Source organism: Dipodomys merriami, unplaced genomic scaffold (genome assembly GCF_024711535.1).
Source record: "Dipodomys merriami isolate MVZ:Mamm:240054 unplaced genomic scaffold, mDipMer1.0.p SCAF_1570, whole genome shotgun sequence".
Classification (NCBI taxonomy): domain Eukaryota; kingdom Metazoa; phylum Chordata; class Mammalia; order Rodentia; family Heteromyidae; genus Dipodomys; species Dipodomys merriami.
Genome location: NW_027202905.1, coordinates 109,679 through 126,275, shown reverse-complemented (window position 1 = coordinate 126,275; position 16,597 = coordinate 109,679). Strand labels below are relative to the sequence as shown.

The window sequence follows — 16,597 nt, the reverse complement described above, 5'->3', positions numbered from 1 at the left end:
CATCCTTTGTGAAGGATGACATTCAAAACAGCTCCTAATGCTACTACATATCAACAAGAATGACCAAAATTAAAAAGACTGACAACCCAAGGATTTAGAGCAACAGGAATTCCCATATATTATTAATGTAAGAATATAAGCAAACAACCACTTTGGAAATATACCTGGCAGTTTCTTACAAAGGTAAACACACATCCACCACATGATCAATCCATTCTACTTCTATGTATTTACACAAAAGAAACAGAAAATATATGTGTAGCCAGGCCTGGTGGCTCACACCTGTAATCCTAGCTACTCAGGAGGCTGAGATCTGAGGATCCCAGTTCTATGCCAGCCCGGCAGGAAAGTCCGTGAGACTCTTATTTCCAATAAACCACTAGAAAATCAGAAGTGGTATTGTAGCGCAAGTGGTAGAGCACTCGTTTTGAGCTGAAGAGCTGAGGGACAGTGCCCAGGCCCAGAGTTCAAGCCCCACAACTGACACACACAAAAAAGGAAATATATCTGTGTATAAACATGTATCTACATACACACATATGTGTATATACCTACAAAAATGTTACAGCAGGATCATTCATAATATGGAAAACTGAAAATATCCATATGTCCATATAGGGAAACTGTGGTATATCTATACAATGATTTGAGCAATAAAAAAGAACAAACTGTGTCAACATAAAGGTGGCTCAGTGGTAGAATGCTTGCCTTGCATGTATGAGGCCCTGAGTTTGATTCATCAGCATCAAATAAACAAAGAAAGCCGGAAGTGGTGCTGTGGCTCAAGTGGTAGAGCACTAGCCTTGAGTTGAAGAGCTGAGGGACAGCAACCAGGCCCAGAGTTAGTGTGTGTATGATTTTTTTAACCAGTGAAGGTTGGCACTTTACCATTGGAATCACAGCTCCATTTCTGGCTTTTTTAGTAGTTTATTGGAGATAAAGAATCCCACAGACTTTCCTGTCTGGGCTAGCTTTGAACCATGATCCTTAGATCTCAGCTTCCTGAGTAGCTAGGATTACAGGCATGAGACACCACTGCCAACTTTATTCTATATGATTCTTTTTATATGAAATCAAACATCATCAAGCAAACTTAAACTATGATGGCAAAATAGAAGAGAGGTTGGCTCTGCTAGAGGAGAGGTAGGGACCATCTGTGAGAAGTCCATAAGGGACTTTCTATGGTGATGTATTATGTACATTTTGATGGACTTTGGGTTATATATATGTCATGGTTAAAACTCAGCACTTACATATTTCAAAGATATATGTATTTCATTGAGTACACATTCTAGATTTTTTTAAAAAGCCACAACAAGTTTTTAATTTTAGTTAATGATAGGTATTAAGTGCCTGGAGGATATTTCATGATATCTTCAATTTACTTTGAAACATATCAAAAATTAAGTTGGATTAATGGATAAAGAGAATGGTGGACCAATAGAGAGAAATGTGACAAGTCAAGTATAGAGCAATGTTAGAGCTGAGATTACAAAACAAGGTCTGCTGGAAAATGTGTTCAACTTTATGTCTGACATCTATAGTGATAAAATTTTCATGATCCAGTGTTGAAAACATGGCATGAAAGAAATATTTACTGATATGAAAAGATTTATATAACAGAAACTATAAAAGTGTTATGTTTTGCTGGGCACCGGTGTCTCATTCCTGTAATCCTAGCTACTTAGGAGGCTGAAATCTGAGGATTGCTGGTTCAAAGCCAATTTAGGCAGCAAAGTCTGTGAGACTTGCAATTTCCAATTAAACACCCCCCCCCCAAAAAAAAACAAGCCGGAAGTGGAGCCTTAAGCAAAAAAGCACAGGGTCAGCATCCAAGTCCTCAATTTAAGCCCCAAAACTCACACCCCCCCACACACAAATGTATGTTTTCTTATTTTTTTTAAATAAATACATGCAGTGGTGTCATTGCTTACAGCCCTTATGGTAGGATTTAGCAAATAAGATATGCAACAAAAGCTGTTAAAAAAAAAAAAGGCCCAGTCACAGTTGGTCTGTAATAAAATATGCATGTAGTGTTGGTTTCATTGAAGATGGCACAGTCAGACCTTGCAGCTCATCAGGAAAAAATTTCCTTTTTGACAATCATATCCATACCCAAAGGCAGGGCTTGCTGCTACTGCTAAACAATTATTTGATTTAATATGCCACAGATGTTCTGATTATAGATGTATATTTGACAGACTGCCACCTATACCTCATCTCATACCTATACCTATGCCTATACCTCATCTGTAACTGAAAGCAAAACCTAGATACCAGACATGGTCTGATGGACAGGATATGCTGTGGGCTCACTGCTGGTTAGGTAGACATGGACCCTCAGAGTACCCAAACCTGCCTTCGGTGCTGTTTTGATTTTGCTGAGCTAAACCCATCGCAACTCATTCATAATCAGCTTGCATTTCACATGGACAGACACATGTCTGAGTTTACGGAATGCATTTTCAATGAACTGGGTAAATATGGTCTGTGTGCTTTAAAAGAGACACATCCTACAGTGCAGGACCTGACCACAAAGAACTCTAGCGTTGGAACTGTTGGTGCAGACTTGTCTTCTAGTTCCTGGCCTTGCTAGGCCAAGTCAGGCTTTAATAGTAGTTTTCTGTTGTAATGAAAGCATTGGGCTTCTAAAAGACTCCTGAACCCTAAAGAAAGGTAAATTATCCCAGACCTGACTGATGTTTCCAACCCAGAGCATAACATTACAAGCAGAGATACATAAAGTGGGTAGCTGTAAAGATAAAATAAAATAAAAAGTACAGGTGCTTTTCTAGCAGCTCTGGGAGGGGGGGGAATAAACATGGAGTGAGAATGGAGGCACTGGGTGCCTTCTAACCATGTGCCAGACTTCTGTTGGCCACCTTTTTTCTTGCCCCAACCACTACTGACTTGTTTGTCTGTTGAGAATGACACGGGAGGTAAATTTCACACTTCACACAAGAATGCACTCACAAATGGTGCCTTCAGTCTCCAAGGGCAGAAGTCACATCTGCTGATGTCTTTTGTACCATGCCTGGCTAAGTGCCCCATGAAGGTAAAGACCTTAATAAATGCTTCTAGTGATGCCATTTGTTTCCCAGCTCATTTACTCTCTTCGAGTAATATTTATAAAGTATTCATCTGTACATGGTTAGCTCTCTACTAAGAGTTCTTTGTATTCTCCCCACCCCTGCCAAAAAAAAATGCCGAATACTTTCATGAAAGAATTTGTTTATCTAGACCCCCCAATAAAGCTTGAAAAGCTTCGTAGATTTGCCTCGGAGTGAAAGCTTTACTAAGAACGGTGTGTCAAAGTGATGACTAGGTTTTAGGGATGGCTGGTTAAGGTGGTCATGGGCTACCCAATGGGGAAATGGATGTACCCACTCTTTGCTTATTTGCTCTGTGGCCTCTGTCATGCCAATTCTAAGAGATCAACCTTACCTGGTTCCACATTCAGTGGGTTGCAATGCAAATTACTAACTTTGAGAAAGCCCAATGATTCCAAGCTTTACTAGTTAAAAAAAAGTCAAACCTTGGGTAACACTAATCAAGATGCATTATATCCATAACTACATTGTTGAATGGCAACTCTTTTTACACTACTTAAAGCTTAAAAAGAAAAAGTCAAATCTTGAGTCCAAGAGCCTTTGTATACAAATACAATGCTGAAGTTTTGGTTCAATCAAAAGCTGTAGATGGATGGTGTACTGTTGTTCACTTAGACAGTGTGTAGAAGGCAGCTTGCTCTTTCTTACTCCTCATCTCTTCATGAGCAGCTCCAGCCCAGAGCCATTGCTTACTTTTCATTCTTGTGCCCTGATGAAGAGTCTCTAGATGGGCCAGATCCTGCCCCAAAGGTGGGAGAGTCAATACTAGCCATTGCTCAGGACTTGATACACTGATCATCAATGAACTGTGAAGACAATCTTTCCTAAATTCCTGTGCCTGCTTTGTCTTTCCTAGATCTTAAGTCCTCAAGAGGCTATTTTTCACTTGTAAATGCTGTACCCCTATGAGATAGTCTAAAAACAGAGTTATTCAGTACACCGAGCCATATAATACTGTTAAACAGACCCAGCTTTATTTCCCTGGTTCCATCTCTGCCTCTTCCCAGCCTTTTTGTACATCTGCCTTGGAGAGGCCCACTTAATTGCCCAGCTTTCCTATTCTATCTACGCCGGTCCTCATCAAAAAACCTCTTAGGTTTATATTTCTATATTCTGTCTTCTGAATACTTCACCTCAAACCTGAACAAAAAAATCTCTTAAGTTCCTAATACTCCTGGTTCCAGGATAGGCAGCTGATTCTGTTTAAATAATACATACCACCACTCTCTGATAAGCACTAGCCTACACTGCTCTTTCAGTTCCTGATGCCCTCCATCCCAGTGAAGGTCTCCACCTCTCCCTGAGGCAAAACTGTGGTTCACAAAATATTTTTAAACTCATAGGAAGGAGCAGTGGGACTTTACTATAGGTTATCATAGATTTCAAAAAAATGATAGAGCTGAGTTTGTAGCTGAGTGGTAGAGCATCTGCTGCCTGGCATGTGCAGGGCTCAATCCCCAACTGTAAAAAATAAATAATAATAAAAGATCACAAATAGCTCTTTCCTACTTAATACTATTTTCCAACAACATATAGGAAATCAAAACCAAGCCCAGTGACATATACTAACAGTTTAATGTATTCAAATTCTAATACATTGACTTATTAATAAACTTCCTATTAGATGAAATGAAGTAATAATCTGGGGTTATAAAACACATAAGATGTTATAACTTTTTAAACTTTTCTTAATTTCTAGTTTCCCACTCACTGCTTATCTCTCATAAATAATTAGATGTACCTAGTTGCACATACCACTGACTGAAGCCCTGCTACTCTGGGTAGGAAACATCAGCTGGACCCACGTATTTCCCACCTAACATCATAGAAGTCTCTTTTTTTTGCCTTAAATACTAATATGGGATGTCATATTTGGTTTCTCATTTATAAAGATGGAAGATGTGCCCTTTGTCACAGGATATAGATTGGTTTATAAATAATGACTACAGTTCTGTTTTGGTTTCTTTTTAACTGTTTGGGTTGTTTTTGTTGGGGGGGGGGTTCTTTCCTAGATACTAGAGATTAAACCCAGGACATTGTACTTGCTAGGCAAGCGCTCTGCCACTAAGCTACATCCCAGCCCAATATTACCACAGTTCCAAATCACTTCCAAAATAATATAATCTCTCTCTTTCTCTCTCTCTCTCTGGGGATCCTGAAATTCAGCATTTTAAAGGTATGCATGTCCTTTTTAAAAAAAAAATGTGTTGGCAAAAGTTCCCAGACAAAGGCCATAGAAAATTCAGCAGAGCTTTGCAGTCATAATATTTTTATTAATTATCCTTTTTTTTAAAAATGAAAAAAACCAAATAGCCCTTCTTACCAAATTACAACCCAAGTCAATTCTCTTCTTCCATTCCCACCCCATTTGAATTCTACCCCCAAAATACAGGTTAACACCTGCTCTAGTCCAAAAACATGATTTATTAATGCATATGTGCTAGACTCTGACCTGATCTTTAGCATTCTCAGAAAACCATGTGTTCAAACAGCTTTAAATAAAAATAAAAATCGCTGACCAAGTCTTGGCAGACTATCATTCTCTTGAGTAGCATAATCTGTCTTACTTTATCAAAAGAGCTTTTTCAAGTCTGACTACTGAATCTCTTCAAGTCTAGCTTTAAGCAAACAGAATTGGTTTGCAGATGGTCTAAGGCTCAGAAAATTATCAAACACTTTTACATTTTTAGAAACTCCAAATTATTCAGTGCTGGCCACTGAGTAGGAAAAGAGAGTTTTCTTGTGGCCACTCAATTTATTATTAATGCCCTGAACAACACACAATTTTGTTTTCAGTCCACAGCCTGCTAGCACAACTTAAAATACCCCAGCGTGTGTGCACTACGAAGTGTGGAGTCGGGTCATTTCCCCATCTTGATGCAGTCATTACATGGTTGATACTGGCTCACGTTTTCAGTACAGTTAAAGAATTTCAATGACTGTTACTCTGAACACATTTGTTTTACTGCATTAACTTCATATTTGTGTCCTGATACAAGGCTGAGCCAATTCAGTTTCTCTGCATCTGTCCCTTGTTTGTCTTTGAGAAAATAAGTGAAAGTTTTAACTGAAATCTTACAGATAGAAAAATGCTAATTCTTTTTCTTTTTTTTTTTTGTCGGTCGTGGGGCTTGAACTCTGGGCCTGGGCGCTGTCCCTCAGCTCTTCAGCTCAAGGCGAGCACTCTACCACTTGAGCTACAGTGCCACTTCCGGTTTTCTGGTGGTTTATTGGAGAGAGGAGTCTCACGGTCTTTCCTGCCCGGGCTGGCTTTGAACCGCAATCCTCAGATCTCAGCCTCCTGAGTAGCTAGGATTACAGGCGTGAGCCACCAGCTCCCGGCTCTAATTCTTTTTCTTTCTACAGGTTCCATTTAGTTGAGGGCAAGTATGTCTGGGCATACTAAGTTCCAAAGCCCTAGCTGTTTTATTGTGATAACTCTATACTTTCTCCATAACACAGAATACCCTTGAACAAATCCTAACCTCAAACCATTTGTCCTCAGGGTCCTACACAGCTCAGTCCCTATCTTCCACCCTGAATAATTAGAATTGGATTTGCCTTGAGTGCAGAATGACAGGGATACTCTTTGGGCGCATGAATTCCCAACTACAGAGAAGCTAAAGGTAGTGCTTGTCACACTGGTCATATGGCTATATTTTTATGAACTCTGAGTAACCGAAAGAGGCAAGTACTATTATGAAGTCTCTCTCCAACAGTTTAACTATTCTGAAACTATTCCAATTACTCTAGTGATTTTCCTCAAGTACTTTTTAAAGTGTTTATCATCCCACGTTTAAGTAGAATAACATCTCTTAGGAAACATCTTTGCAACTCATTTGTCCTGAAGCATTTATCAGGAACAAGCTACAATGCCAGTGATCACTTGGCCAGTGATCACTTCCTGGTTGAGATTGTTCCCCCACCCCCACCCCCATGGCTGTGATAGGCAATTAGTAATTAGTAATACAAGCTCCCCTAGGAACATCCTCGGTTAGATGAGTGTTCCCTTTAGCATGGAACACTGAGTAAGGCCTCAATGGTTTAGTGATCATGTCAAGTATAAAGTCAATATTCTAAGGGAAATAATGACTCTAGCCTTACATACTTTCTCAGCAGGATACTGGAAGTTGCAGGCAGCAAGAATGCAACTCAAACTTGCTTTAGCAAAATAGAAAATATATCCGTTCATCTAGCTGGGGAGGCTTTAGGGTAGCTCACAGAATGTTAAGAAAGTTGGCATCAGGACTTTGGTATGAGGAACTCATTTCCTGACCCATCACCTATCATCCATCCTAGCCTCTATTTGTCCCATGTCTGCCTGCCTACAGGCTTCCCTCTCTTCTACCTCATGAATATCCACTGTATGACCCAGGAAATAAGCTCCCTCAGGCTATGATATGCCCTGCATTTCCATCCTAAAACCATAAATGCCTTCCTGGCTCTGTCACAAAGGTACAGCGAGTGTTGTCATTTGCCAGGTTGAATCCCATGCCTTCCCTTAAATATATCTCTGCAACCTAGAACATGAAGATCAATGCAGCTGGGCTAGGGTCACATGAAATAGGAAAGGAGTCCTCAAAAGAAAGAAACTACTATTACCCAAAAGCAATGTGATTTAAACTTCCTGGGCCACCACAGTCACTAGCTACTATAGTTTACCACTGACCCCCATCCATGCCAAGATGAGGCAGTCATCTATTCAGCTGTGATTGAGAGCTTTGTCACAATTTTTCAGAAGGGCAAGGCAACCTGCCACTCACTCAGATGACCATTGTGAATATATTTCTAAGCAATTTGGAATAACTGAACTGGAAATGATCACAAAACAGAAACTAACCCTAGATTCTCTGTTACTAAGTTCCTATGAAAGCTAAGTTAAAAGAACAAAAAGAACTAACATTCAAGGAAGATTACGTGAAGGATATTCTGTCCACACATAGCTCCTGGATACCATTCAGTAAGCAGCTAGCCCTTCATTTTCTGTTTATAGCAATTTGGTCTTACTCAGGTAGCTATCTCTGCCTCACATGAGTTAGGGATAGCCCCATCTTTTGGATTCAAGTTTGATGAGTCTTTGCTAAGGCTAGGTTAAGGATGAATAGCTGACCTAGCTCTGGCCAGTGAACCATGTGGGTAGTATGCTAAGAGGACTCTGCTTCCATAAAGAAGACAGAAAGAGGGCCAGAACTCTTCCTATTTCTGAACATACCAAAGCTATTTTGCAATTTTGACAGGGGCCAGCCCTGTCATCAATATATTGATGAAAAAGGGAGAACTTATTGACTACTGGCGAGTTGATAAGTGTCATGGTTCTGAAATCTATCATGAAGTATCTGGAGGGAGAGATAAAATCTTTATATTCACACTAAATTAGGGATAGAGTATTCTGGCTTTGGGGTAACAAATATAGTTTAAAAAACTTTTTGTTTGCTCAAGATCAGATTGGATAATGAATCAATTCTAAAAGCTGCCTCATCTATGCATCATAAAAAATTATATAAATATTATGCACATTTCAACAAATGAATATAGATTTGTTTGCTAAGCTTTGTATGTAGGAGTTCTTTTCTTACTGTAGGAGGCTAATTGATTGGTATTACATACCCATTCTGGCATTAAAATGTACTGTAATATATATATATATATATTCATTTTTCCCATTTATGGTTCTTTAACTTATATTAATAACTTTAATAATATAGATTAATAGAGACTTGCTTAACAATCTGAAGGCAGAATCCTAATAAAGATTTGTGTTTTGTTTGATATGGATTTGAACTCAGGGTTTTGCACTTGCTAAGTGGGAGTACTCTATCACTGAGCCTTATCTCTAACCATTTTTTGTACTTGTTATGAGTTTGGTCCTCAATGAAAGATGCATTCCCTAGAATCAGGGTTTAAAGTTTTCTATTTTTATGAATTACACATGAAATCTCCAAGCTCACAAAGCTTTAGAAAGCTCTTTGGCTGCCTTTTAACTAAGACTGACTCTCTATCTTTCTAACATAAGCCTCAGAAAAATAAACAATAATTTGAGCAAATAAGGGCGGGGGGAGTCATTTTGTCAAAGAAAAAAATCAGAACAAAATTTGGCTTCAGTGAAGAAAATCCAAAGTGTACTTTGCAAATGAACTTTTTTCCTTAAGCCTTTCATTTCTAAGCCCCTAAAAAAGTCATTTTAAATCATATCAACTTGGGACTAGAAGAAAACTGAGGGAAATTTATCTCTGCTGGGTCACAGCTCTTACTTAGAGAGCTCATGGTATAATGCTTGCCACATCAGGAGAAACTCATTACCTCTTGAGACTTCTTAAACAAGCTTAGCAGATGATCCATGTCCACACCAAGTCTCAGGATGCTTACTTTCCTTGCACAGAGGACCACAGACTGGACAAAATGAGCCACCTGAACACAGCACACATCTCTGAATTCACCCAGAGAGTTGCTTCAGCATGCATGACCATCACCTGGAAGACTCCTTAAACACAAACTTCTGAGCTCCACCCTCAGAGTTTCTCCTCCAGTCCCACATTTATAACAAGTTCCCAAGTGAACTGGATAGTGCTGATCCAAGAACCGCACTTGGGGCTCGGAAGGTGGCTCAGTGGTACAGCGCTTGCCTTACATGCATGAGGCCCTGGATTCGATTCCCCAGCACCACATAAGCAAAAAGGAAAAAAGCTGGCAGTGGCGCTGTGGCTCAAGTGGTAGAGTGCTAGCCTTGAGCTGAAGAGCTGAGGGACAGTGCCCAGGCCCACAACCGGACCCCCCCCCAAAAAAAAGAAGGACCACACTTGGAAAACCACTTGTCTACTCCAGAATTGATTGTCACAGGTGGCCAAGTGTGGCCACTAATAATACTAAAGACCACGACAAAGGAAAAAGTACTTTGGAAATGAGGTTGAAAATGAAATGAAAAACATGAGCAAATATAAATTATATGCATTTATTCTAAGCCCTCTGGTCAATAAGAAGAGACATTAAAAAGCTGGAAAAGATCCAAGCTAAGATCAAATGAAATGATGAGGGTCATGGCATAGAAGAGACAAAAATCACTGAATAAATACAACAATAAATTAACAAAAGAAAGTAGATGTCAGTTATACATAGAGATTTTAAAAATCTACGAAACTGGGGAAAGATATATGCAAAGAAATGAATAAAGTTCAGATTTATAGCATGTGCATGGTTTAACCACTCCCCCACAAGTCATTTCTGGCTATCTTTCTGTACTGTTTACTCAGGAAACCTCATCCCAAACCACTCTAGAAGACATTTTTATTCAAAACAACTTTCAAAAACAACTTCCCACTGGCTCCCCCTAAGCCAGGGAAGCCATAGGCAACATTCCTCCCTCACTACCCCAATTCTTCATGCCTCCCATTCATGACATTACAACCCAAGCTCAGCATTCGAATGCTGCTACAACTGCTATTCTTTTGTCATGCAGAAGTATTCAGCCCTAAAATAGTAGATTCAAATATATAATTCAACAGCTCAGAATATATGTAATTGCTCCTGTCTACCTGCTGTTTGTCTCGCTGTTCTGAGAACACATCCACAATTCACAATGGATGAATTCTACTGTCAGCAGTTCTCACAAAACCATTTGTCTCTGTTTTCACTCCTTCTGGGTATCTATCTAGAAGTATAATTGCTGGGTCCATGTTTTGTAACAGCTTTTCTATTCTACATTTCTCATCTCGTTACGGTTTTGATTTGCATTTCCCTAATGATTCATGCTATTGAGCATCTTTTCCTATGTGTGCTGGTCATTTGTGTATCTTCTTTAGAGAAATGTTTGTTGTGCTTTTGGTGTCATGTCTAAGAAAACATTCAATATCATGAAGCTTTCCCCATACATTTTTTTTCTAAAAGTTTTATAGTTTTGGTTCTTAGATTCTTTCTGAGGTAGTTTCCTGAGCAAAAAATCATGTGTAAGAGGTTTCATAAAATCCTCTGCTTCTAATTAAAAGTACATTTCAGAAACAAAAGGTATTGCATAGATTTGAAACCTATCTTAGACTAAGATTTAATAATCATAAGTTAATCTATATTTAAGTTTTGTCTCAGTTACATGACAGTTAATGCTTCTTAAATTCTTGAGTTTTAGTCTTTATCAGATAGAGTGTGTGTGTGTGTGTGTTTGTGTGTGTGTGTGTGTGTTTCCTGTTACAAGACTTCTCCCAGTTAACTCTTTCTGAGTGATACAGAATTTTCATCTGTTACTTTTAGTGGGTTGAGCCCACAAAATCCCTTTTGGCCCAGCAGCTAGCCAAGATCACTGGGGTAGCAGCGCTGTAGCAGGCAAGCCTACTTAGTGTTGCTGTCACGCTCAGGGCACACAATGCCTGCCAGTATTGTAGCTCTACTGCCAGCATTGATGTGGCTTCCTCTGGTTCTTAGGAGTTTGATGAATGAAGGATGAGTGGGAAGAACTGTATTCAAATCAGAAGTATCTAGCTCGAAGGTTACTTCCTCATGCTGCTCCACCAGTCATCCATCATGTGGGTGGCTGTCTCAAGGTCTCTGTTGGTGACTCTGAGACTAGGGGTTCTTATACCTTGGGCTGTGTCCTAACTGATTGAGTTTTAGAAGGTAACACTTTATTGGCTGGCTATCCCAACATTCTGATTGGTTGTTAATTCCTGATCAGGTCTCTACTGTAAACCCTGAAGAGGCTAGGGAGGTGCACAGTCAAGATGCTCTGAAGTAATGTCTCTTTTGCATCTGGTTTCTGGATCCTAATTAATTTACTCCTTCATGACCAGTGACAGATCCTCTCATGTTTTAGGGAGCATTAGTTTCTAGGCCTTAAACAGAATCAGTAGTCTGAGGATGAAGAATAGCTACTCAGGAATCTTGGAAAAAGTTGCCACCATTTTAAACCTGTGTCTATCTGTAGGTATTCTTTGGAACCCATCTTTCTGTAGACAACACGTGTATTGAGAGAATGATACTTGGATTGGCTTTGAAAAGGTCACACCCAAATATTGTACCCTGGGAAATAAAGCTACTTTGGGGGAATGACAGTGGAGTGGATAGTACAAAAGCAAATATACTGAATATATGTAACTGAGGGAAGAGACTTGGGGCATCTGAGGTGGGGGAGGAAGGGGAGTACCATGGATAATGAAACATTCCAGTGTAGCACTGTCTTAGGAGGAAATGTGTCCTGAAGGGAACACAGCAGGAACTACAAGTGGAAAATGGGGTTAGAAATAGAATCTGAAGTGGTCAGGAGAGTTATAATTCAGTAGAATGGTTATGGTAAAATCAACATTTTGTTTTTGTTTTTTTTTTCATTTTAAACAAGTTTATTTAAACAACAAGACGCTTGAGTTGAAGGGTAAACTATCTAGGATTTTTTTAAAGAGTAATTTACCCCTACTTAAAGACAGATTGCCCTACATGTAACAGCTACGTACAAAAAAGTTATAAAATTGTCCTTGGTTTTACAATGATAAATGAAACCATTAAAATTCTCCAATCAAACAAGGTATGCAAGGATTTTTGTTTTTTGTTTTTTGTTTGTTAAAACAGTGAGAGCAAAATAACTTACTGAAATATAAAGATAAAAGCTGAATGAGCATGCCACGAATGGAGAAGGGGGATATTTTCACAGGACCAGTATTTTTCCCCATCCCATCTCCATTTGATGTTAATCAAAATATACCATTGGCCATTTAGTTTAAAAGAAAAGAAAAAGAAAATAGAAAAGCAATATGCTTGTGCACATACACCAGTTACTTTATGTACAATAAAGGAATGGGGAAGGGGAAAATGAAAGAATAGAGCAAACTATACTGTAGTAGTCAGGATGTGGTGGAACCAAATTGCAGTTTTCTAATTAAGAATGTATTCTTGGTCTATAAGAACAAAGTTCTGGAGCAAAGTAGCAGGTTCCCTTTTTTAGTAGACACCTCCTGTCTGCTGCTGGAACACATCAATTGTATCTTCATCCTCCATTTCCACCTGTGCAGGTGTGTCTGTGTCATTGATTGGCTGCCCATCAAATCGGAATCTGACCTGCCTCATTGACAAACCCTGTCGTTCACAATAGGCTTTCATTAGTTTACTAAGTGGTGTATGCCTCTTCATCTTAAACGGCACCACAGAACCGTCCTGCCCCGCCACCTTCAAATTAATATGATCGTTGTTCTCAGTCTTGACTCCTTCTTTGGGCTTTTCTTCGGCCATGGCGAGCGCCAGTCTCCTCAGATGCCGCTTCACACAAGAGGTCCCCGGTCCGCACCGAATGAGCACACAGGCAGCACCACAGCGGCTGGAGGAGGTGGCAGCAATGGACGAGGCTGAGGGCGCCTGCAAGTCCTGCGCTCCCTCCCCCAACCCTGCATGCGCGAGCACGAGCCTCCTAGGCCTCCTATTGGCTCCGAGGCCTCCTATTGGCTCCCAGCTCCACGCGCAATGCTTACATAACCACCACCCCCTCCCTGCCCCCCCCCCTCCGCCACCACCTGGGCCAGGCGCCCGCTGTTTTTGTTTTCTCTCTCAATGAAAGATTTCTCATATAAGCCCATGCCTATTATTCAATATTAGGAGATACAAGATGATTCATTTCTCATGGTCAAGAGTATCAAGGTGATTCATTTATCAAATTCAAAAGTATCCAAAAGCCATATCATTGGGATAATAAGCTACCATAATTTCAGATGAAGTCGTAGTTTTTTAAAATAATGAAAGGTTTAGTGAATAGAAGATGTGATCAGTGCACTGCTCTATGCCACTATACACAGAGTTGGCCTTGATTTCCTGGGTCTGCTTAGGCATTCCTGTTCCACCCAGGCTTCCAGACCCCAGTTTCCACATCTACTTACCTCCCAAATGCTGAGCTTCCCTGAAGGGAGAATAGGCAAGACACAAGACAATTTGTACGAATAACTGTATAAAACTTGCTTTACACTCTATTTACTTTGCCCTGAATCCATGAGAGAGACAGTGAAGTTGTCTTCTCCCTAAAGAAGGGTGTTTGTGTGAACTACCCCTAAAGATCACCAGTGAGTCAGCAGCTCTGTGTGATCAGCAGACTGTTAGGTGGAGGTTAATGTCACTCCCCTCCCCCCGCCCCCCACAAGGTTGTTGCTGTTCCTTTCCCATGAATATTTATTTATTTTTAACACACCTGTCTGGTTTATAGACCTTCTCTTGCATTAGCAATGAAAGACTAGATAATTCTTTTTTACCCGCACAGAGTAAATGCCCAGGCGTATTTGTTGACTGAATGAAGTAGTTTGCGAGTCTCAACAGATTTGTATGTGCTAATAACCCTGAGTGGAGAGCAGTACTGTCAGCTCTGTTAACAAAGCATTAAGCAGAAAGTGGGAATGTGAACACAGGGATAATATAGCGCAATTGCTGGCTGCAGCTGGTAATTGGAGTTTAGCCACTGCGCATACATTTATACAGCCCTTCGTGTTTCTTCCTTTTTTCTACCCTGAGAGCTCATTCTTTTGAGTTTCATGTCTGTGTCATCTCCATCCAATAATATTCATTAAGCTCCTCCGTGCCCCTTTTAATGAATGCAAATATGCAGGTTGAAGGATAGGGCTTTTATGGGACAGGGCTTTGTCCTGGAAGGAGTAATCCTGAGTGGATATGAGTTTGTCACACTGTTTTCCTCAGTTCAGTGTGCTAATTAGATCAATCACATATTTTTGTTGGCAGGCTCAGCTGCCTCTTTAAAACAAGAGGTAAATCAGTAGGCCTTTGTACTAGGAGATGTTATCCAACTCTGTGTCAGTGTTAGCCATTAGTGTGGACTTTATATTGGTTCTGTAAATGGCCACTTTACACAATGGGTGTTTATGCCCTCTGTGTTCATCACTTTTGTCTCTTACTGCAGTCTGCCTTTCACTCACTAGGCCTTACTTCATTTGTGATGCTCTGCTTGCGACCACCATTGGGTTAGGTTCCAAAATGTCCTAAAATTAAGTTAATTGCATAAAAAGTTGGATGAAATATACAGAAACCTTGCTTGTCTCACCATGAGTGGATTATGAGATCCCACCAGCATGTACCGTAGCCCTGTTTTGCTCCCACTATTTTATTTGTAGTTTTTCTTAATCTTCCTTTGAAAGTGGTTTTGATTGGCTCAATTTTGTGTGCTCTTTGTTGTCACTTGCCTGATCCCTCATCAACACAGCACCTGCTTCATCTATAATAGCTATATATTGTCATTCTCTGCCTCTGTCTTTTCTTTCTTTGTCTTCCTACAGCCAGCGCAGCCTATGTTTACCTACTGGGGCTCATTTCTTTAAATTCATACTTTGTCCTACAGCTTTGTTCAGAGTTCTTTATGAACGTCTAATTGCTTAAGGAATTAGAGTTTAATTCCCTTGATTAGATTTCATTACCAGTTGGACACCCTCTGTCAGTGGTATTTCCTGTACTTTTCAAGAGGAACTCCTGTGTTCAGGTGAGAATGTTTACTACTCCCTGCAGGATGGCACCATGGTAGAAGCCTGGGAACTAGAGTCAAACTTGCTGGGATCACGTGGTAATTTGGCCCTCTTTGCTCATCTGTAAATTGGGTGTGATAGGCCATTGTGTGGATCTTATACATAGTAAGAATTAGCAAAAGGGTGAAATATGTTGTTACCTAAAACCCCTTTTGATTATGTTAGCACTTATATACTGTACCTACTGTGTATATTTAGGCACATATTGTCCTTCAGTCTTTTCTCATGAACTGGTTTATTCATCAGAATAACTCGACACAGAAAGATAGCAGCACCATTTTATAGATGAGAAAACTGAAACATCCCATATGGCAGGTAAAGTGGTAGGGCTAAGATTTGAATATAGGAAATCTGCCTTTAAAACCTGTGGATTAAGTACTAGTCTTTCTATCCAAATTCTGTTTGTGTGATAAGGACCTGTCAGATGAACCCCTTTAGGACTCTTTCATTCCCCATCCTAGCCCACGCTGATATTCTTCCATCTGAATGCCTAATGTATTTAGTAGATAGAACAAGTTGGTGATTGCCAAAACTTTCATTGCTTTATATCCTTGAGTCTTATATTTATACTAATACTTCCTTTGACTATAATTTTTGCATAGTGTCATAGAGAATCTGAAATATCAAGAGACCAAATAAGAAAATATATCTCAAAATAACCACTATTCACAGATTATCTAACCTCCTAGTCTTATTTATGAATAACAATGTAGAACATATATAACACATAATTATGATCATGCAATTTGTTTAGTGTTTCATCTTGCTTTTTATAATTAATATTATAACATGAAAATTGTCCTGTGTCATTAAATATTATCAGTTGTTGTAGAGAATGTGATAACTTAAATGCTTATTTAGTTTGAATACAGTGGTCATAGTGCTTCTGATTTTCAAGTGACTACACTACAGACATTTCTATGGTGAACTATGTCAAAAGTTGTGACCTTAAAAAGACTTGTGGTAAATATGCAAAATTACCTTTCAAAGATAGCACCAACTTCT

The 16,597-nt window shown here is 39.6% G+C and overlaps 1 pseudogene; it reads right to left on the bottom strand.

The window, feature by feature from the left end:
* Positions 1–12,839: 12,839 nt before the first annotated feature.
* Positions 12,840–13,313, bottom strand: LOC138827544 (small ubiquitin-related modifier 2 pseudogene; annotated as a pseudogene).
* Between the last annotated feature and the right edge of the window lie 3,284 nt (positions 13,314–16,597).